This window comes from Gorilla gorilla, chromosome Y (assembly GCF_029281585.2).
Source record: "Gorilla gorilla gorilla isolate KB3781 chromosome Y, NHGRI_mGorGor1-v2.1_pri, whole genome shotgun sequence".
NCBI classification, from domain to species: Eukaryota; Metazoa; Chordata; class Mammalia; order Primates; family Hominidae; genus Gorilla; species Gorilla gorilla.
The window spans coordinates 41,769,980-41,783,344 of record NC_073248.2 but is presented as its reverse complement, the minus strand read 5'-3'; the positions used below and the strand labels follow the sequence as shown (position 1 = coordinate 41,783,344).

General features: G+C 37.1%; 2 pseudogenes; both read right to left on the bottom strand.

Annotated features, from left to right (window-relative positions):
• Window positions 1–247: 247 nt before the first annotated feature.
• Window positions 248–1,366, bottom strand: LOC101143311 (actin, cytoplasmic 1-like; annotated as a pseudogene).
• Window positions 1,367–12,558: 11,192 nt separating this feature from the next.
• Window positions 12,559–13,034, bottom strand: LOC129530210 (testis-specific XK-related protein, Y-linked-like; annotated as a pseudogene).
• Window positions 13,035–13,365: the final 331 nt, after the last annotated feature.

The window sequence follows — 13,365 nt, the reverse complement described above, 5'->3', positions numbered from 1 at the left end:
AACTCAAAAGATATGTACACAGTATTAAACAAATACCAAAGGGAACAGTTAACTTGAATACAAGGTCAAAATCAGCAACAAGTTCTACAATCCAGTGCTGATATCAGATAGAAGCTTCAAGGACAATTTCTTTTCAAAGGCTTATTCCAGTTTCATGAGGCTAGCATGAGGTGTATGCATTTGCCAAGGGCAAATTTTGCTTCTGAATTAACCCATGCAGCAAATGCTACACATCTGCTCCATCCATTTAGAAGCATTTGTGGTGGATGATGGAAGGTCCTGACTCATCATACTGCTGCTTGCTAATCCACATCTGCTGGAAGGTGAACAGTGGGTTCAGGATGGAGCCGCTGATCCACACTGAGTACTTTCGCTCTGGGGGTGCAATGATCTTAATCTTCATGGTGCTGGGCGCCAGGGCAGTGATCTCCTTCTGCATCCTGTCAGCAATGCCTGGGTACATGGTGGTGCCGCCGGATAGTACCGTATTGGTGTATAGGTCTTTGCAGATGTCCACGTCACACTTCATGATGGAGTTGAAGGTGGTCTGGTGGATGCCGCAAGATTTCATGCACGGGAAGGAAGGCTGGAACAGCACCTCTGGACACCGGAACCACTCATTGCCAGTGGTGATGACCTGGCCATCGGGCTGTTCATAGCTCTTCCCCAGAGAAGAGGAGGATGCAGGGGTGGCCATCTGCTGCTTGAAGTCCAGGAAGACCTACCACAGCTTCTCCTTGATGTTGCGCATGATTTCCCACTGGGCTGTGGTGGTGAAGCTGTAGCCTCACTCCTTGAGGATCTTCATGAGGTACTCGGTCAAGTCCCAGCCAGCCAGGTCCAGATGCAGGATGGCATGGGGAAGGGAGTAGCCCTCGTAGATGGGCACCGCATGGGTGACCCTGTGTCCAGAGTCCATGACAATGCCAATGGTGCGCCCAAAGGCATAGAGGGACGGCACATCTCGGATGGCCACGTACATGGCCGGGGTGTTGAAGGTCTCAAACATAATCTGAGTCATCTTCTTTCTGTTGTCCTTGGGTTTCAGGGGGTCTTCAGTCAGCAGCACTGGCTGCTACTCTGGGGCCTCGTGCAGGTCATTGTAGAAGTGGTGCCAGATCTACTCCATGTTGTCCCAGTTGCTGATGATGCCATGCTTGATGGGGTACTTCCGCGTCAGGATGCTGCACTTGCTCTGGGCTTCGTTGTCCACATAGGAGTCCTTCTGGCCCACGTCCACCATCACGCCCTGGTGTCAGGGGCACCCCACGATGGAGAGAAACGTGGCTCGGGGAGCGTCGTCCCCTGCAAAGCCAGCTTTGCACATGCAAGAGCCATTGTCAATGACGAGCGCAGCGATCTCTTCTTTAACTGCGGTGGGCGGAGGAGTGGGACAGCCAAGCCGCAGAAGAACAAGGTAGGCGAGCTGGCAGTGGCAACTGAGAGCGAGAGTTTGGTTCTTGTTTGTTTTGGGGTAGTTTTATAGGGTATTAATCTTTTTTGTAGTCGCCGATCTTTCTGAACCTGTATATTTATATCTCTCAAATTTTTGAAAGTTGTTATTATTCTTTTGAATATTGCTAAATCTTAGATTTGCTTATTTAAGGTAATTTTGTATCTCTGGTAAATGTTCTTCATTCTTTTTGATTGTTTTTCTGTTTCGTTCTCTGTGCATTTCTTAATAACCTATGTTAATTTTCTTTTCTTTTCTTTTTTTCTTTTACTTTTTTGTTTCGTTTTGTTTAGTTTAGACAAAGTCTCTCTGTGTTTCCCAGGCTGGAGTTCAATGGCACGACACTGAATCACTGCAACCTCTGCCTCCCAGGTTCGGGTGATTCTCCTCTCTTAGCCTCCTGAATAGCTGGGATTACAGGTGTGTGCCACTATGCGCAGATAATTTTTTGTATTCTTAGTAGAGATAGGGTTTCATCATGATGTCCAGACTGGTCTTAAACTGCCAAACTCAAGTGATCAACCCATCGCAGCCTCCCAAAGTGCTGTGATTACAGGCCTGAGCCTGCACACCTGGTCCTAATAACTCATTTTACAGCTCACTGATTGTTTATTCTGTTGATCAATTCTGCTGTTGAAAGTCTTCTGAATTTTCCACTTCAGACAGTATATTTCTCAGTTCCAGGACTTTTTTATTTTTAAATAATTTCAGTCCATTTTTAAAAGTTTCTTTCAGAAGTGTATCAGTTCCTTTTCTGTGTTGTTTTAGAGATCTGAGTTTCCTGAAAACTGATATTTTGAATTTTTGATCCAGTAACCACTGATAGCCATCTCATTAATTAGCATTGGTCAATGGTCTATGCTTTGTCCATTTAAGGAGGTTATAATTTCCTGTTTGGTATTATTTCTTCTTATGGTTATAAATCTATATCTTTTTATTGAAGGACTAGTTATTTCATTTATTGTTTTCTCTGTCTTATTTTGCATTTTGTTGTATATAATTGCTTTGAGTTTTCTTTAAGACATAAGTATCATGGGGTATTGTTTGCTAGATTTTGGACAGGTCAGTGCCTCTGTTTTGGCAGTAGATGGTGCCTTAAGCCCAGGTTTATTTCAGCTCTAACAAACTTTGAAACACTGCCAGTCTCCTATCTAAGAGATTTTGAAGGGGATATCCTAGCAGTGTGGGAAGGCTCTCTATAGGTTTGTGATCAAGGAAATTATGCAATATACCTCCTACCTTATGGTAATGCTGTGCAGGCACTCAGGTTTGGCATCTCCTGTGACTGAGCTATCCAGGCTGGAGATAGTAGTCGTGACTTTCTACTTCAGCCCTGGTTTTCCTCAGGTTTTTTTTTTTTCTCTTTTCAGTCACTCACAAGGCTTCCTTGGGTTAAGACAGGAATAGTTCTCCTGCCAGGGAATGCAAAATGATGGGGAAGCTGGCCATCCACTTCAACTTTATTTTATTAAGTGTAATAACCAAGAGTCAGAGGAGTTTTTTTTTTTTTTTCTTTTTGTTCACACTTCGTTGTCAGCAGACTAGGGGACAAGTGACATGAATATAAAAGGCCAACTTTTTTACCCTCTGCCTGGTTTCTTCAGTTCTCTGTCACCCTAGGAGTAGCCTCATTCTCACTTTTGAGCTCTGTGTTATTGATGGTGATAATATCAGCACTGAATACTCGGTTTTGGTTTTTCTGTGGGTGTTCTTAGGGGGTTAGGGTTGGGGGTAATTGATGGCAGCTTCTTTACCATGCCATATTTTTTACAAAAGTACTCTCCTCTACTTTACACTTTTTCTGCTTCCTTGTGTTTACATTTATGTTACAAATTTTACATTTCTTCTTTTTTATCTATATGTTTACACATATATATTTCTCAACATTGATTTAGCCCATTTCAGAAGTTTTAGTATGTTTTAGTTTTTCTTTAATTTGTGAAAATTATTTAATTCCTTGCAGATTCTTCACTTAACCGTAGGTTGTTGAAGAGTGTATTTATTATTTTCCAAACAATATATATTTTTCCGTCTTTAGAAATGAATCTCAGTCAGGCGTGGTGGTCATGCGTATAATCTGAGCACTCTGAGAGGCCGAAGTGGGTGTATCACCTGAGGTCAGTAGTTTGAGACTAGCCTCATCAATACAGTGAAACTCTGTTTCCACTGAAACTAGAAAAATTAGCCTAGCATGGTGGTGTGTGCCTGTAGTCCCAGCTACTCAGGTGTATGAGGCAGGAGAATTGCTTGACCATGAAAGGTTGTGGCAAGTTGAGATCACACCACTGAATTCCAGCCTGGGTGACAGAGTGAGACTCCAACTTATTTATCTATTTTTCTTTAAATAAAGAAAGAAAAAAAGAAATAAAGAAAAAAAAAGAAAATGGGCCTCTAGTTTTATTCCACTGTGGTTGAAGAAAGCATTATATATGATTTCAGTAATATTAGATATAATATTGCTTTGTGGCCTACCATAGAATCTATTCTGAAGATAGCACAGAGAATAACACATATGCAATTTAGAAGAATGTGTAGTCAGCTTGTGGAGTGTTTTGTATATGTCTGAAAGACTTATTTGGTTTATACTGTTTTTCAAGACTTTTGTTTTCTTATTGAACTTGGATTTGGTCATTTCACACATTGTGGAAAGTGGGGTGTTGAAATCTTCAACTATTATTATTATTGCAGAACTGTCTAGCTCCTCAAATCTATTCGTTTTTGTTTCATATATACTGAGGATCTGTTATTAGGTATATATGTAAGTGTTATATCTTCTTGATCAATTAAACAATTTTGATATTTGTCCAATAATTCTACCTCTATTTTGGTTACTGTTTGCTTATTTTTTCCCTCACTTTTATAACATTTAAAAAGTTATTCTGCCAGTCTTTGACATTTAACTGGAGTTTATTTGGACTGAAATTAATTGCAGACAGGAATTTATTTTCCTATTTTTGTCTTTTTGTTCTACAAGTTTTGTTATTGTTGTTATTATATTTCATTCCTCCAAAACTGTTCATATTTGCGTTTGTTTTTCTAGGGTACCATTTAGACTCCTTCATTTCTCTTCAGTATATTTGAACAGTTATTTTCTTGTTGGCTCTTAATGGTATTATAATTAATATCTTAAATTCATAATAATATAGTGTGAATTACAATAACTGAGTATTGACGTTATACAAAAATCATTTTCCCATATTGCTCTCCCTAACTTTCTATGTTTTTTTTGTCAAAAATTGTTTGTTATACAATATGTACTAACAACCCAGATATGTAATTATTGTTTTATTCTTTGTCATTTCTTTATTTTATTATTGAATTTTTATTTTACTTCATTGAGACAGGGTTTCAGTCACATAGGCTAAATATGGTTCACTACAGCCTCAAGCTCCTGGGGTCAAGGGATCCTTCCACCTCGGCCCCTCAGGTACCTGGGACAGAAGTGTATGCTACCACAGCTGGATAATTTTGTTCATTTTCTTTAGAGACAGGGTCACACTTTGTTGCCCTGACTGGTCTCATACTCCTGGGCTCAAGGAAATCCCCATCCTTGGTTGGGATTACAGTTGTGAGATACTGTGCCTTTCCTCTTGTCATTTAAATCCAGTAGAAAAATAAAGTCACAGAAACCCCATATACAATAATATTGGCTTTCTTATTTCTTGGTGTAATTACTTTATTGATGTTCTTTATTTCTTTATTTGCACATGAGGTGCTATTTTACTTTCATTCCTTACATTTTTTCATCATGTTTTGTAAGGCTGATCTAGTAGTAATGTACTCTCTTTAATTCTGTTTTCTTGGAAATGACTTACTTGCTCATAAAATTAAATTTTGGTTTGGACAGATATTGAGTTTATGATTGACTTAATTTTTTTTTATTTCAGCACTTGGAAGATCTCATCACAGTGTCTTATTTCCTCCATATTTTTAATGAGAAATTGGCTGTTAATATCATGGATGATACTTGAATGTGATCAGTTACTTCTGTCTTGCTTCTTTTAAAGTTCTCTATTTTTTTGTCTTCCGTCAATTTCAGTGCATGTGTTTCAGTGTGGATATCTTTGATTTTATTCTTCCTGGAGTGTTTTTTTTTCTTTGGAGATACTTGGATCAGTAGATTTCCATCTATCAACACATTTGTGAAGTTTCAGCCACTGTTCATTCAAATATTCTTTTTCCCCCCATGTTTCTCTTTTTTCAGTGGAACTCCCATTATGAATATGTTGATATTCTTGTTAGAATCCCATGGCAACCTTAGTTTTGTTCATTATTCTTGTTTCTGTTTTTGATTCATACACTGAATAATATCAAACAATCCATCTTCAAGTTGCCTCATTACGCTTTTTGCATGCTCACACAAGCTATTCAATCTTTCTAGTTACAGATTATTGATTTCATTTTTTAAATAATGTGTATGTCTTTATTGGTATTTTCAATTTTGAATCACTGTTCTACTGGGTTCCCTTAGGTCTTTGAGAACATTAAAATGAAGAGAGTTGAAATATTTCCCTAGTTAGTACCATGCCTGGGCTTTCTGAAATAGTTTCTTTTAATTATGTTTTCTTTGAATGTGCTTTTTTTGCATTTATCTTTGAATGTCTTTTATTTTATTGTTGAACGCTGAACACTTTGGATATTATTCAGCATATTCAGATAACAAATTCTTGACCTCCACAATTGCTTAGTTTGTGGGTTGTGTACTTGTTTAACAACTCTTTAAAGCTAGTTTTGTAGTCTGTATTCTTTGTCAGGTATGGCCACTTAACCTGTGTTCTGTCATCCTTTTGGTCATCTACTGTCCTTGACACATTAAAAAAAATCCAAGGAAAGAAAAGAAAAAAAGGAAAAGAAAAAGAAAAGAAAAACTACCCAGAATTTGCATATGGACTCTTTCGGGAACTCTGGTATTTAGTCAAAAGTCAGGGAAAAGTGAAAAGTTTTGGTGTCTTCTCCATGCATGCATGCAAAAATGGACATATTTATATCCTTCTAAATATACCAGTAGGAGCCTGGGTGTGGTGGTTCATATCTGTAATCCCACCAATTTGGAAGGCTTGGAGAACCAATCACTTGAGCCCAGAAGTATAAGACCAGCCTTGACAACATGGAAAGATCTCTTCTGTATAAAAAAATATACAAAAATAAGCTAGTTTTGGAGGCCCATGCCTGTACTGTGAAATGCTGAGGGGGGAGGATTGGTGGAGTCCAGAGATGTGAGATGCTCAGGAGGCTGAGGTGGCAAGATCATTTGAACCCAAGGAGGTTGCCGCTGCAGTAGGCCATGATCCTGCCACAGGACTCCACTGTGGGCCACAGGACAAGTTCTGTCTCTGTTTAAAACCCAATCCAACATAAACAGCAACAAACTGTGAGAGTTTTTCAAAGCTGATTTTCCACATCACTTTTCTTCACCAGCCACTTCTTTACAGGCATTTTGTTTGCGTACTGCTTGACCTGACTCTTATTCCTTGCTACAGGTGGCTCTGACTAGTATATTTCCTTTCCACAAATGCCTTTCAACTTCTGCACCCAAGAAGGCCCTGAAGTGGGCTAAAGGCTCTGAACTAATAATCTCCAAGGGAACCTCAGACATTTTAAATCACACAACCGCAATTATTTGAGATAAGCTCCATATTTCCACACATGCATCAAAATCTGCATCTAGAATTTAATCTTCTTCACAGTTTCCATGAAGCCGTGGAGTGGGTAATGATGGACAGTTAAAATGCCGCATACTGTCTTGCCCAAACTTAGAGGTCAGGTCTTTCTTCATTAAACACACCCTTGAGTGACGTTATTAGATTCCAGAGCTCCAAAAATCAAGTCTGAGGTTGTTTTCTATTCCTTATATCTCTTCACTTTTAACCCAATTAACCTTAATGACAGCATAAAATAGAAAGTTGATTAAATCTACCTTGCTTTTTAATGTTCAGAGAGGTTTTTTTTGAGATGGAGTCTCACTCTGTCACCCAGGCCAGAGTGCAGTGGTGCGATCTCGGCTCCCTGCAGCCTCTGCCTTCCAGGTTCAAGGGATTCTCTTGTCTCAGCTTCCTAAGTAGCTGGGATTACAGGCATGCACTCCCACGCCTAGCTAATGTTCTTATTTTTAGTAGAGAGCGGGCTTCACCATGTTGGCCAGGCTTCTCTCAAACTCTTGACCTCAAGTCATCCACCTGCCTCAGCCTCCCAAAGTGCTGGGATTGCAGTCATGAGCCATCGTGTCTAGACTGTTTTGTAAGATTTTATTTGACACTGCTTCCATCATTATCATGAAAGCCATTCTGTCTTTCATGTAATAAGTAATAGTTAAGAAATATATGTTTTTGTTAGCAACTTTTAAGTGATATGACTTTATTGTTTTCCAAATCATTAAGGGTTCAGTTTTCATTTCACCACAGCATGGTACTTGTTAGAAATAATTAAGTTCCATCTTGGGCCAGTTTAACCTCACAGTCTCTAACTAAAGTATTTGAGCATAAAATTAACTCTCTAAATAGACTACATAACGTCAGCTCATATATTATTATTACATTAGTGGTGTTTTATATAATTAAATGTAAGGGTGGTATTTTAGGACATTATCATATTCTTCTTGTAGAATCATACCCTCCTAAGAAGAGATAATTACACTAGGTAGTTGTAGGAATATCATCATAGAGTTCAAAAGATACTCCTCAGATTTCACTAGGAAATGAGAAGTGAAATGTTACAACTGTTCTGGAAATATGTCCCTAACCAGTAAGGAGAAAGCTTGTGACCTCTACAATAAAAGGAAAGATAAATAATGAATTACTTGGGATTTTTCCACATTTGTTTCCTGTATTGAGTTTTGAATAATAAAAAATGTAAATAATAACTGTAATAGTACATTTAAGTAATAAAAACATTTAAATAAATTTTAAATATTAAACATTCATATTTATATATATGAATTAAATGGTCAAGGTACATTTCTTTATTCATATAACTTCAACAGGCTCTCAAGTATAGAGAAGCATATGTCAAGTTCACACCTCTAAATGTCTTATAGCTAGGATGGATAGAAATGAAAGGAGTGAGTGAAAAAGTAACATAAGCTTATCTGCAAGTCAACTAAAATATTGTTTCATAAATACTACATAGACTAAGTATTCAAAAACTTAATACTGAAATTAGAAAGTTGTATTATTTATTATAATATTAAACACTTAGAGATTATTATATCTCAGAATTTTAGCTTAAAATGGTGGATATAATAGTAAATAACACTGAAATGGCTCCTCACTTCATAAAGTAATGGTTAATAGTAAAGCAGAAAGGAACAAGAGTAGAAATGAAAAGAAAAGAGATGTGTTTTATTCATTGAAAAGTAGAATAATTCTAGACCCTCAATGAAAAATAAATTGAACAAGGTAACACAGAAGAAGGAAGTAAATTAAGATGTTGATACTATCATTTAGGGAACAATAAATGATGACCTCACCTTTAATACATAAACAGCAACAAGAAAAAAAAACATTTGTAGGTGGTAGATAATAAAAAAGTTATTATAGATAAAATATGAAAGAGATGAGGGAAAATAATTGGATTTGGAATATCCCCAGTTTCTATGTTATATAGGTGATGGACTTTGGGACAAAAAATGATGGAAGAGAGAGGCATGTAGAAAATGTAAAGAAGTTCAGGGGAAGTTTTAAATTTATCTGTCTTAGTCTTGGGTGACTCGTAAGAGAAAAAAAACACAATGTATAGAAATTCAGAGATCATACCACTGGTTGAATTCCTTTACTACAGGTTTAAAACTTAAGAGGCTTTTGTCTCAAAACAACATCAACAAAAAGCCAGGTGTGGTGGTGTGCATCTGTAATCTCAGCTACTGAGGAGACCAATGCAGGAAAATTGCTTAAGCCCAGCAATTTGAAAGGCTGTAGTCAGTCAAGGTCTCACTACTGCACTCCAGACTGGGTAACAGAACACTTTCTTAAAAAAAAGAAAAGGAAAGAAAAGGAAAAGGGAAGGGAAAAGGGAAAGGAGAAAGGGAAGGAGAAAGAGGTATTCGGTGCAGTTACATTAGTGGTCTAACAAGCAGACATCTATGAGATAAAATGAAACCAAACACACTGACAATTAAACAGAGAAATCAGATGAAAGTTGAGTCATGTAATCCAAAGCAAAATGGTATTTCAAGAATGAGGGTGTGAATCAGTTTTACAGATACACATGACTGTTTGAGTAATATGCAATAGACAAGTGATATATGGGATTTAGTGGCAAGTATAAGATATGATTCCAAAAACAGGGTAAATGCCTGAAGAAAGGAGAGTTAAGAAAAATAAAATTAAACCTTGTCACAGGCAACTCTTTCCATGAATCTTCCTAGCACAGAAAATAAATAAATGAGTTGACAGTGGCATATCTAGGACTAAGACAAGCAGCATGTAGATCTAGTAAAGAAAATGATCAAATGGGGTGTGGCATCTCACACCTGTAGTTGCAGCACTTTGGGAGGCTGAGGGGAGATCATCTGAGGTCATTCTGAGACCAGCCTTGGCAACACGGTGAAACCCCATCACAATTAAAAATTCTAAAACTAGCCAAGCGTGGTAGTGCATGCCTGTAATATCAGATACTCAGGAGGCTGAGGCAGGAGAATCACCTGAATCCGAGAGGCCAAGGTTGCATTGAGCCAAGATTGTGCCAGAGACTCTCTCTCAAAAAAATTAAACTAAACTAAAATAAAAAGAAATGATCCTGCAGGTAGAGTGAAGAAGTAATGGTACAAGGAGACGACAAATAATAAGCAAACCAGTGTTTTAAGAAGCTGGGAAATCCAAAGCAAACGCGAAGAGGGTCATAACAAGGAGCAGTAAAAAATATACACAAATCTACACAAGTTTTATTTTTGGTGGTGATTTCTCAGGAGAAGGCAACACAAAAGAAAGTGTGAGTAAGAAAGTTGTCACCATTACTTTGGTAGAAAAAGAAAAGGAGAAAAACCACCAACAACAAAATAATGTAAATTATACAACATTAAGCTTTAGTGTTCTTCATCCCTTCCCATGGTGTTTGTTTCCTCAAGAAATAGCAGAAGCCAAATATTCAAAATAGAAGAAAACATTAGCATATATTACTGTCTATGTATATTAAGCCAAATTTATTTTAACTGTAATTCATTCTTTTAAAATTTGTATTTTAAATTAACAAACATAAATATTTATGGGACACAAAGTGATTTTATAATTCATGTATATATTGCAGAAGAATTATATTGGGCTAGTTACCATATCCATTACCTCACATACATACCATTTCTTTCTTTGTGGTAAGAATATATAAATTCTACATTTTAAACAATTCTTATTTTTGAGATAGAGTTTTGCTCCTGTTGCCCAGACTTGAGTGCACTGGTGCAAATTCAGCTCATTTCAATTGCCACCTCTCGAGTTCAAGTTTTTCTCTTGCCTCAGCCACTCGAGTAGCTGGGGTGAGATGTGCATGCCACCAAACCTGGCTAATTCTTATATTTTCAGTAGAGACAGTGTTTCATCATATTGGCCAGGCTGGTCTTGAACTCCTGACCTCTACTGATCCTCCCTCCATGGCCAGCCAAAGTGCAGGGATTTCTGACATGAGTCACCATGCCTGTCCTTTTTTATTAAACAATTTTTAAGTTGACATTTATTAACTGTGATCACCATTCGGTGCAAAGGATCACCAGAACTTCTTCCTGTCTCACTGAAATTTGTTACCCTTTGATGAACACCTCCCCCTTCTCTATCCACTCCCATCACCACCCTGCACTCCAATCTCTGACTACTTTTTGTGTGTTTGTAGAAAGAGTCAGGGCCTTGCTGCATTGCCCAGGCTGGAGTACAGTGACACAATTATGGCTCACTGTGGCTTCAAACTTCTGACCTCAAGTGATCCAACCACCTCATCGTCCCATAGTGCTGGAGTGACAGGCATGAGCCACCACATCTGGCATATTCACAGTTTGAATGAGTTCAACTTTTTTAGATTTTACATATAATTGTGATCATTCTATACTTGTCTTTCTGTGCCTCTCTTATTACACTGAGCATAATATCTTCCAATTCCATTCATTTGGTCACAAATAAATAAAAGATCTTCCTCCTTTTTCTAAGGCTGTATAGTATATCTCATTGTGTATATGTGCCACACTTTATCTGTTGATGTGCGCTTGGGTTGTTACCGTATCTTGGCTGTTATGAATAATGTTGAGATGAATATAGAAGTGCAGATATCTCATTGCCATGCTAATTTTATATCCTTTGAGTACATATTTGGAAGTACAGTAGCTGGATTATGTGGTAATTCTTATTTTTAATTTAACTGTATTTTTGAAAAGTCAATTCTATGACCCCAAAAGCACAGACTACGAAAGCACAACAAAAAAACAATTGGATCACATTACATCAATCTAAAATGTTTCTGCACCACAGAGGGAAAAGCGTGAAAAGAAAATGTTCACTGATAGTGTATATGGTATATTACAAACACTTATTAAATTAAAGGTATAGGTTCCAAAATCTACTAGGTAAAAAATGTATTATGGTTATTTTTTCTGCTTCGTTTTTGTAGCCGGATGGATTTTTCATTTTGTTTTGTTTAATAAGTTGTACAATTATATTTAAGAAAACAAAAATTATTAATTCATAGTCACATTAGAAAAATCAATTTTATTAGAAACTACTTCCAAGATTTTGTTGTTTATAATTTTTTATGAGTATCTTTAGAAAGTCACACTCAGCCTCTTTACTCTTTGTTCTGTGAAAGTATATATGGATATTCCATACTCGTTTATTGAAAATAAACTATGCTTCTCCACGAGTGATAGTAATTCCTCAGCTGCTTACTTTTATTCTTTTAATTGAATTTTCTCCAGATGCTTACATAATATCACAGTGCTTCTGGATGATTTTCAGTATCTCCTGGCAATACTTTGCCTGACCACCTTGGTTGCAAATACTGACAGAAAAGGAGCTTAAAGCCAAAGGCTAATATGTAGGTTATGATGAACTATGCAGCAATTATTGAGTCACAAGGCTTCAGCAAAATGTTCCCTCCAAAGAACCTAAGTATCAATATTATTATCACGTTTTCTAAAAACTTAAAGCTGGAGTGTAGGATTGTATGGCCCACCTCTTTTATCAATTCCTCATTTGACAGCTGCAGTTTCACTGCTGACCAGCAGGAGAATTTATGGCAGCATATACTAGCATGATTAAGATAAGCATCCATACTTACCCACCATGCTGGAATTATTTTCTGTGTTGCTAGGAAGATGAGCTCCACTTTTCCAAGACTCCAGCCATGGTGTCAACAATATTACAAAATATATGATTAATAGAAAGTGTAAGCTCCCCTGTTTCAGAGATGCAGGGAAAAATGTCAGAGTCACTACACGTGAGATAATCACCAACGAATGCCGTATGATGACATAGATGAATTTTATCACCTGTAGCTTAATGGCAGCAAAGTCGTTGTCAGTGCGGATGGCCAGTATATTGCAGTGAATGACACCTACACAACTGATAAGAGGGAATATGTCATCAGCAATGCTATTAAAGATAAACATGAAAATGTTAGAGAATAATTTTCATTAGTAATGACCACTTTCTCTTTTAAACTTGCCATGTTAAGATATATTTCTCCCAACCCACCTCCTTCAGAAAATAATTTACTTACAAAAAAGAAAAAAAAAAGATTTGTTATTTTTCGATTATCAGGGATTTAGTAAATATATGCATGCAAAACATATATTACACCTGGGAAAAACAAAGAATAAGTGAATACACACATACCCAAATGTATAAATGTATATACACACTCCCTCAAAATAAAATAACTGGAATGCATGAAATTGGATAGAGACATTCGTATCTGATGCTATAAGGTGTGACAGCACC